Here is a 10,118-nt window from a genome sequence, read left to right on the forward strand (position 1 = left end):
GCAGGGGAAGGAAAAAAATTCCTCTCTCAAACTTATAACCCATAACAGGGTATAATCACTTCCCTCATTCTAAAGGCTGAGCTTCTGTTAATGTAGCCAAGTAACAGGAATTATTTTTTGTAGGTGAGAGTTTTGCAGAGAATTTCCACAATCTAGGATGCAAACAGGTATTAATACTGCTGTTACATATGATGTGCTTGTGGTAATTTTAAAAAGTACTTTAAAAACTGGTCTTAAAAACAGTTAATTACATCTCAGATTTTCTTAACAGTGAACTGACACCTACACTAAATCATATGCTAGGTTTATAAATCGTGTATTTCTAGAAATAATTTAATTGATTTATAAGTTATGAACATGAATTATTACTATGTTACTGATTTATACATTGTTTGATGGTTTCTATAAATCATATACCAATTTATGAAAAGTATTGGGTGATTAATAATGGTACTACTTTCGTTTCAGATATGATGTAATTGTCTTTTGGTTTATGTTATATATACTATATGATGATATGTTTTAGTATTACTTATGAAGTTTACTTTCCCGTAAGTCATTACAGTGTTCTGCCTTAACCCATATTTTTACACTGCAAAGTCTAATTTGTTGATTGATTTGCTAAGATAGCTGTTATCATATCTGTAATCAGATTTGTAACTAACATATTTTGCTTACTTCAAGTCCCAGTAATAAGAAGAGAATAAGAATAACAGAAAGATCTTAAGCACATATTCATTAAAATGAATTAAGGAATCCTAACAATATATTGATTTTTTTGTGTCTGAGATTATGTCTGATCGTGTACCATAGTAGTTACATTGTGTATGGGTCAACTATACACTGGCCAGCCAGATGAAACTGGTCTGAATTCTTTCTTCTGTTAAGTAATTTATTAAATATTAGGTCACAGCCTTGTGATTAAAATGTTTTCTGATATTTCAGGGCTTCAGTTCAATGTTTTTATCAATAAGAAAAAGTCTTAAAGTAGTGCATTTCCATTTCTTACTAACATTTCTCTTTAATTTATCTATAGAATTTTGTCCATGTATTTAGGTACATATATGTACTTGAAAAGTTTTCTTGATTATTTTTAAAAGAAAATTAAAAAAAATTGAAGATTTGAACACCATAATATAAGAATTTTAAACAAAATATACAATCTTGGAACTGTTTATATGCTAAATTTTAGTGCTTTATTCATTTGAGTTGTTTTATTGAGAAAATGCACCTCCAAATACTTATGTATTCTAGGATTCAATTTAAGATTTGGAATTTATTGAAATTGAAACAATTTCTGTATTTTTTAAAAACAGTAAGAAAGCGTATTTCTGCAGATCTAGCAATGTCTTTTTTGACACTATCCTTGGTTTTGCTTGAACTCAGTGATGACAAATGTGAAAGATAGGCAAATGTTTAAAAGACAAACATCACTGGTAATTAAATAAACCTACCTACAAAGAAGTTTAGTTTTTTTTCAAAATCTTATAGGGGTCTCTGTGAATATAAAGATAATGGAGCATACTTGGCTTATTCCTTAAATTCACTGTACTTGTACAAGCCCCTAAGTGTGTAAGAACACAAACATAGTTATACTAATAGAAAGCTAAAACATATTAAAAATATACTTAGCTTGTAAATCTTCACCAAAATACTCCATGCAAGCATAAAATTACATTTTATGCGACTATGTTGTTCACATCTTCAAAAAGTTTCTACTTTATCTAAAATTACTAACTTTTTGAATCTATGTAAAGATTTTTCCATGCTGAAGTCTGCAGTACCTGTTATCCATTTTATGGAGCAAAAATAAGTAATATCATAACTATTTTAGCAACGAGAAAATATAAAAATTCAGAATTTCCAATATACTTTACTTTATTACATGAACATTAAAGCAGTGATTTAGATTAAGCAAACACAATTGGTGTGTATTTTTCAATTTCTTTGAACATCTACCCACAATCTAATGTTTTATAACTGAAAACTCAGTAAAATAAAATGTATATAAAAATCAACATTTGCTACATGCAGCCCAGTAAATACCTCTTTGTTACTGCTAGTAAAAAGCTACAGGCTTTGGATTGACTTGACAGTGCAGGGCCTCAGGACCTGTCTGAGCTTACCAGTTTCTGAGCTGGTTTTCGATTGTTTTAGCAACTGGATATTGGCCAGGTGACTCTTACCCAGCCAGAGTGAGTTTAAGCTCTATGACTCCAAGATGCAAGAAAGTTCTCAAAAACTCTGCTCATCACTGGGTGACAGACCGTGTTAGCAGATGCAGGGGGAAAGCCTGAAACTTTTCAGGTTTAGCTGGAAACCACAGAGAAGGATGTAGACAGTCAGAAGAAATCATTTGAAACTAAAGCCAAGAGGACTCTCGACTGGGGAAAAGGAGCAACACCCCCAAGAATATGACATATCACCTGTCAGAGACCTCCATATGGATGCTGATGACTCCTTAGGAACACCTGTATCCTCTTTTTGAGAAATGAAGGTCCACCTTTAATCCCTGAGAAGCCCATGAAGGGTAAAGACAACACCAGAGAGGAGGGGCAGGTACCAGGCTTTTTTTCTGTGTATCAATTTCAGCTGTATGATCAGTGAGGCTATTTTTATATTAACAGAGTGATCTGGACTATCAGGCTGCTAAAACATCAATCGAACTAACAATAAAGTTTTTACTCCTGTATGTTTATTGTGTTTTTCCTTTTGCCCATAACATAACTTGGCATGTAATATATGTATCAGACAGTAATCTCTCAGTCTTCATTCCGTAGAGGTATGCACCTTTCCACCAGGTGGGAGACATCATGTTATCACAACTACAAGGCCCCAACACACTGAGTTCTGCTGGGATCACTGGATACATGTGGTGGGGTTTCCAGTATTTTGGTGAGAGCCACAGTAAAGGCACCAGTAGCCCTCTTTATGCTTCTAAGAGCAGAAGATTATACATACCACATGTGCAGTGATTTAAAATATTAGCTAGTATGATACATTGATTCATCCTTCACCTTTAAATGCAAAACTCTAATATTCATAAATGAAATAGCAACATTTTCACCCTCTGAGATATTTGTTGTGCTGTGGATCCCAGAACTGGACACAGCACTCCAGGTGAAGTCACAGAAGAGCAGAACAGAGAGGGAGAATCACTTTCCTTGACCTCCTAGTCATGCTTGTTTTTAAACAGTAATGTGAGATTTCACTCACCTGGCTTTAATGGCAATCACCTCTCCTTCCTACAACACAGAGAGAGTATTCCTGAGAAAAATCAGAAGGTTCAGCTTGTCCCTCTGTTTCAGGGCTTGCAGACCCACATTTTCCAGATTCTGAAAGCAGGTTCAGTGATCTGTGTATCGTCATTTTTCTGATGCAGCTCATAAAAAATATGTCAGTGATTTGGGGAACTAAAGGCAGGAGAAAGAAAATCAAATTGTGACCCTTGCCAGGGAGGAAAACACACAAATTTACATGTGAGATCTGGAATCCTAGCTTTCTGTTTTACTTTTAAGAACTGTTAACAGATGCTGTCCAATTATTTGATTAAGTAAAACTTATAAACAGGCCAGGTATTAGGATTTCTAATACAATACTCTCATTTCCTAGCACTGAGTGGCACCATTTTGCAGACTGTGAACTCCAGACCAAGCCCACAAAATTCTAGGTATGAGTCTTATTGAATCTACTCAAACATTTATTTGATTTGGTTTTACCAGGAGAGAGATTACAAAAGATTCCTCAAGATCGTTCTTCAGGAAAATTCATTCCATTGATAAATAGCATTCTGCCTAGCAAATTTTAACAACTGGATCAACAAGTAAATTACTAGGTGACACAGAAGCATAAACATCTCGAAAGCCACATCTATTACCACATCAGGTGTGAAAGTCTTCAATGCATAAGCATTTTCCTGCCTCTGTTTTGAAAATCTGGCACTGATCTCATTCAAGCCACTGACCTGACTTGATCTGGACTGAAAGTATGAGCACTAAACAAACATAATTTAGAAATATCTTAGGGCATGAGATGTGTCTTAAATTTTCTGTGGTAGGCAGAAAAAAGAAGGTAAAGGTCAAATGGTTCTATATGTGTATTGCATTGTCAAGCCAAAATATTCTTCCCAAAGTAACGGAGGTCAAACAGAAATATTAGCCAGATTTATATTGCATATGGGATGGTAAATTGATTTGTAGAAGACTCTACAGCAAACAAAATGTTTCTTTCTCTGGTAATGAACCTGACATGACAGTCATAATACTGAGAAAATTTATGGATGAACTGAACTGCTATTTTCTTTATGTAAGTGCTCTGTGGTAATACACCAGACTTTCATGGAGAAGAAAATTATAGTCGTATCAGTAAACATCTGTTACATCAAATATTCTTTTCTATTCATGGCAATTTTTATTGTTGAAGTAGCACAGTATATTTTTTTTCTATTTACATGAGCTACCCCCGCATTCACACTGGTATCATAATCTCAAATAATTCTAATGCCAAGCTTGCGTGTTGATATTTTCATTTTCAAAACACACAAATACTTAACTTTTTTTTTAAAATACCATGTTAAATATTACTGTCTTTTTTCTGAACATCAAGGAAAACTAAGAGAAGAGAGAGTTGCCTTAAGTTATGAATAAAGAAATGATTAATTTTAAAAATGTCTTATTGTTTAAGCCTGACATTCCAGAGCTTTTAGACTATAGCCTGAAGGTGTATCCATAGCACAGTACTGAGTGATGTACATCTGTCCAAACAGGAAGCAACCTGGCCATACTGGTGCTCAAGGACAAGGCACTTCTGCTCTGTCCACAAGAAGTAAAGCTGCATCACTACAGCAGGGCAACCAAGGAGAAGTTTATTTTGCTTCCAGCATTACCTTAAGCCCAGTCAGTGTTTTGCTGCATCTTGCTCAGCAGAGTTTTGGCCTGAAATGTCAGTGTTGAAGATAACATGGAATTAAACACCTTTTTTTCTTTTTTGGTTGTTTTGTTCTGGGGTTTGTTTGTTTGTGGGTTTTTTTACTAAAGGAAAGATCCATGTTATATATTTTCAGCAGCGTTTTCTTTTTTTGTTTTGTTTTTAGATTCCATAATTTTTTAAGATTGTGAACATGAAGAACTTCTAAGAATTATTTTTTTTTTTTCTGTATGTCTCTCTATATATTACACTATGTCTAATACTACTCATGGCTTTGTCTAAACTGGGAGGTGTCGGAGACTCACAGTTCCCTTATTTTGTTATTGCCCCAGTGACACTCAGGGCATGGCCCCTACCCCACCAAACGTCTTGATTTCCTCTGCTATGTGTCACACTCCAGTAACCTTCCAGCCCAGAAATGTGGAATCTGGATTATAATGATAATTATGGACTGCAACTGGCCTAGACCTCTGGGCCAGTTTCATACAAACTGAATTAATATCCTCCAGAAACTGTTCCAGATTCAAACTACTTTAAGGCCTCAGTCCTTAAAAGTTATTTGTGGTTTTTGATACACTTAATGATTTGAAGGCTATCATGAAATTTTGTCCTGCAGCACTGAGGCAGAAAGAAAAATAAATTTTTAACAAAAGAATAGCTCCTCTTTGACTTGCTTAACTTCACTTGTCATTATATTTAAGACTGAATGCAAATTTTCATGGTTGATTACAAAATGTTACATGGCTTGAAGGCACATTTTTAACGAATCATAAAATCATAGATTCATAGAACTATTTGGTTTGGAAGGAACCTTAAAGATCACCTAGTTTCATGCTGGGACACCTTCCGCTAGACCAAGTTGCTCAAAGCCCCACCACTGGTAAGCAATAGAGATAGCAAGTGTTTTATTTATTTGGATTCATGCACCATGGTATTGTTATGCCCTGTGAAGTGTGAAGGTAGGTTAGAAGACCATACAATAAAACAGTATGTTTTAATTTTTCCTTTTAATAACTAAAAATTCTCTCTAAAAATATAGGAAAAATACTCAGAATTAATATAGATTAAAATGTGAAATGCTCAGAAAAAAAAGAAAGGAGAACTTTTAGCATTGTAAGTATATTGATTATTTCATGTGTTGATCCAGTCTACGAAAACCTCAGTTTAATTTAATGAGAGCATTTTATAAACTTTAAACGGTATGAAATTAGTAGCTTTTCATAGGCATTACTATGACCTATAGATATTATTGATACCTCTTTTTAAGTCTGAAAAATATCACATGTACTTTAGAGTTATTATTAGTTATATAATTATTATTGCTGTGACATCAAATGGCTCCAGTTCTGATTAGGACATCCTTACTTATACTGCCGTGGAGATAGGGAAAAAAACCCACCACTGAACTATTTTCTGAACAAAAACACATACAGGTAAGGTTAGGGAATAAGGAGATATCCGCCGGAAAACTGACCTCAGATTACATATATTATTGGTTTCAGGTATTTGGGCTTTGATATCCCATGACATGATCAGAAAAACTATGAGTTTTTTTCAAGATTCTGTTTTTGAGGACTTCTTTTTTTTTTCAGGACAAAAAAATCCCATTTCAGTAAAATCAATGGCTATAGCTAAAATATATTTCAGTTGTTTAAAATTTGCAAGCAATCATTTTTACCCTTATAAATGCTATTACTATAAATATTAGAAAATGTGAAAAACAGAATAAAAGCACTCCTTCTGCTGTATTACCAGTCTCTTTTCTTCATGGTAAATGAATGCCACTGTTGATTTCCAGATATTTGAAATTCGAATTTTTTTCAGAGATGTGCTTTGGCATAATTTGCAGGGTTTTTTTACATACTGCAGTAGCAATCTTTAACAAATTTGGGGTTTTGCTTGTTAGGCTTGTAAAATCAAAAAAATTTAGGTTTTATGAAAACTACAAGAGGAAAAGACCTTTCAATAGGAAAAAAATGAGACTTTTGCTCTGCCAATCTGAGCAGTAGTCCTATGAAAGACAAAGTGGGTTCATCATAGATAGACCACAGCTGCTCATGACTAAGAACAATTATCATAGAATTGTTTTGGTTGGAAAAGACCTCTTAGATCACAGAGTCCGACTGTTAACCCAGCACTGCCAAGTCCACCACTAAACTATGCCCCTAAGTGCCACATCTACACATCTTTTAAATTGCTTAATGGGTGGTGACTCCACCACTTCCCCAGGCAGCCTGTTCCAGTGCCTATAACCCTTTTGTTGAAGAATTTCTTTCTAATATCCAATCTAAACCTCCCCTCGTGCAACTTGAAACCATTTCCTCTAATTCTATCACTTGTAACCTGGAAGAAGACACCAATCCCCACCTCTCCACAACCTCCTTTCAAGTAGTTGTAGAGACCGATGAGGTTTCCCCTCAGCCTCCTTTTCTCCAGGCTAAACACCACCAGCTGCCTCACCTGCTCCTCACAGGACTTGTGCTCCAGACCTTCCACGAGCCCCATTGCCCTCCTCTGGACACACGCCTGCTCTTCAAGGTCTTTCTTGTAGTGAGAGGCCCAAAACTGAACATAGGATTCAAGGTGAGGCATCGCCAGTGCCAAGTACAGAGGGACAGTCACTGCCCTGGTCCTGCTGGACACACTATTCCTGATACAGGCCAGGATGCCATTGGCCTCCTTGGCCCCCTGGAAACACTGCTGGCTCATGTTCAGCCAGCTGTCAAACAGCACCCCCAGGTCCTTTTCTGTCTGGCAGCAGCAGAATTATAATGCTTTGAAAGCCTCAAGGTGAAGTTGCTACTTTGAACTTTTAATCTGATTTTCAGCATTATGAATTTCATTAGTCTTTAAGGCAGAGAAGAAGCTACCAGAACATTGATAGGTATTCACCTAAGTCCTTCATTACATTAGAATTTCAGATCAGTGAAGATTCCATCTTAAAGAGTGAATATAGGTGTATTTTACATATATATAATATATAAATGTGTTTTCACTGAAGAGAATGGCAAAACTGCATTGACCTCCATAGCAGACCATTCATATTTGTAAGTTTTCTAGAAGTAGAATGTCTCAAAATAAAATGTTCTTCAGCTGCCTCATCTAAAAAATCCCTGGAATACATAACCACAAAAAAACCCCAAAAAAACCAACCAACCACCAAAAAAAAAAAACAAACAGACAACTCTTTCAGGACTAATGTGATTTCTTTTATTTGGATATGACATTTTTTAAAGTACTTCATTTTCAAAGACTCTTTCAGTCCCTTGAAACTGAACATTAGAGGCATCTTCGATGGGCATCCCACATTTGGGCAAAGTAAAGGCGATGGGCCCACCTGATAGAACATTCATTGTCAGTGTAACTACAAGACACTTCACTAGGGACATGATGTTATCTGGAACTGAACCACATGTATTTTCATTGGCATAAATGACCTCATTGCTAGGAGAAGTAAGCCTTGATACCAAAAGGTTTTTTGCACATATTTACCTTTGAGCTTGAAGGGTAAACCAGAGAACAATACAGTCCAGCCCATGTGCATAAAAACTACAGGTATATTAAGCTTAAACTGAGAAATGAGAAGTTCAACTCAAGCCAGATAACTTTGAAATCAAGCATTCAGTGGCATGCAGCTGTCTATATAAAGTTTTGAACAAGGTGAATGCAAATGAAGAAAAAAGGAATCAAAGTAATAAAATCACACACAGAAATAATCCAGATAGAAGAATATTTAATGAGGATTCGAGTGTTTTAGCCAGGCTAGGATATATGCATGACTTCATTCTAATAAAAAAAGGAATTATGAAATTTTCTATGGCTTTAAACATAATACAGGAAATCTGATAAAGCTGAAGAGCTTGATTCCCATCCTGATTCTCCTAAAGAAGAACTGTTGCCAGGAACACTGAAGTGTGTGTGACTCTATAAGCTTGTGAGAGAAGGACAGGGGAGAAAAATCAATCTACATTTTTCTTCTATTCAATGGAACTTTAAATATTGGACTATATTTCACAACACAGAATTTTTGGTGAAGACTGAACTTTTATTTAGTTAGCAGTCCAACAAAGCACAGATATATACACGAGTACGTTTTCCAGAAAATCAAAACATTTTGTTTTAATTATTACCTCTCAGAAATTAATACATGAAAAAGGTAGTTGAAGAAATAAATGGTTTAAATCAATGGCATTGCACTCATGTTTGCTAAAACTGGTTTTTTGTTCTTGAAGGATCCTTTGGGTAATGTATTCAGTGAAGATTAGAATAGGTAATCTAGGTCAGTGGTATTCCAAGATGCAGAACAAGAAGATGTTTTAATGGATTTATGTAGTGACTGTGATAATGGTGATTTGGAAATCACCTTTATTCTTTGAGATGTGAATGAAACCACATTCTTACTCACGTGGCACCTAGGTGATAAAATAAAATCCATTTGAGCAGAAAAATAATTAACGTGAAACACTGGGCTTTAGAAATCCACGAGCAACTCCAACAAGGAGAACCTGTACCTGCAGTGCACAGTGGTTGTCATAAAAAGAAACGCTGAGTGGTCATACTGGGCGACTCTGTTAAGGGGCACTGAGGCCCCCATTTGCCAGCCTGATAGAGAGTCATGAGGAGTATGTTGCCTGCTGGGGGCTAAGATCCATGATGTTTCAGAGAGGGTGCCCCAGCTTGTCCAGAACACAGATTATTACCTGCTACTATGTTTTCATGTGGGTACAAATGACACAGCAAGACAAAAATGGACAGGATCAAGGAAGACTACAAAGCCCTGTAACGGTAGGTGAAAAATATCAGTGCCCAAGTCACCTTCTCATCTATTCTACACGTTAGAGAAATGGGGACAGTCAGCAACAGACACATAGCAGAGATCGACATCTGGCTTCATGACTGCTGCCATCAAGTAGGTTTTAGCTTTTATGACAGTGGGCTGTACTTTAATGACTGTAGTCTGTTAGGGGAGGGATGGGATCCACCTGTCTAAAAAGGGTAGGAGAATCTTTGGCAACAGGTTGGACACTTTGGTGAGACGAGCTTTAAACTGAAGGACTGGATTCTGCTTTTTGCACTGTCCTCCTCACAGGTAAGCTCTGGAAATGTGGGTTAGATGAATGGACAGTGAGGTGAATCAAGAACTGCCTGAATGGCAGAGTTCAGTGGTCATGATTAGCTGAGTAGATTCCAGT

Source organism: Corapipo altera, unplaced genomic scaffold, assembly GCF_003945725.1.
Source record: "Corapipo altera isolate COAL_440 unplaced genomic scaffold, ASM394572v1 0, whole genome shotgun sequence".
NCBI classification, from domain to species: domain Eukaryota; kingdom Metazoa; phylum Chordata; class Aves; order Passeriformes; family Pipridae; genus Corapipo; species Corapipo altera.